The sequence below is a fragment of the Mesitornis unicolor genome, unplaced genomic scaffold (genome assembly GCF_000695765.1).
Source record: "Mesitornis unicolor isolate BGI_N332 unplaced genomic scaffold, ASM69576v1 scaffold34901, whole genome shotgun sequence".
Taxonomy (NCBI): domain Eukaryota; kingdom Metazoa; phylum Chordata; class Aves; order Mesitornithiformes; family Mesitornithidae; genus Mesitornis; species Mesitornis unicolor.
Window position 1 is genome coordinate 1 of NW_010162349.1, and position 777 is coordinate 777.

Genomic DNA, 777 nt, shown 5'->3' on the forward strand with positions numbered 1-777 from the left:
AGAACAGTGGCTGAGACCAAGATAAGGGAGCGAGAAAAAGGGTCCAGGAAAGCCCATAAATGGAAGAAAGACTCCATGGAGAAAACAGTGACTCCTCAGAACGACAAGGGACCACCAGAGACCACCCAAGGACCCCTTGGACAAGTGCACTTTGATCTGAGCATGATTCAGCTGGCATTTATTATGTGTAAATTGCTACTCATCATTTTAAATCACATCGTGCAACCCTGAGACTTATTTATAAATATGCCAAGAAAAGAGCCAGTCGTTGTGCGAGCTTGGATGGGATCATTAATGTCCTTCACACCCGACACTGAGTAAAGAATGCCCGCTCCTTAGCGTGCATTGCTGTTAAGGGGTTTCTCTACCCCAGATTTCGGTGACAATGTCAGTGGTCACCGTGGTGACCTTGGTGTATTTAAGGAGCGAGAGCCCCGGGGTGCTCACTGCTGGGAGAGCAGCTCCCTCAGGAGGCAGCAGCTGCCCTGGGCTCCCACAGCAGGACTGCGGGAGAAGACGCCGACAAGGACGCTGGAGATGCCCACGGACAAGGAGGCGAACGCCCACCCCCAGCCCACCGAGGGGCTGCCGACGCTGGAGACGGGGCACCAGGTGAGGGACAGGGCAGGAGGGAGAGGCCGGTGGTGGGACAGGGCCGCTGTGCCAAGGCAGCCGACTCCATCCCATGCCTCCTCCTCCTCGTGCCCGCAGCTGGGCCACGGGCAGCAAGCGACACTGGTGCAGCACAGCCAGAGCCAGGCCTCGGCCCTCCATGAG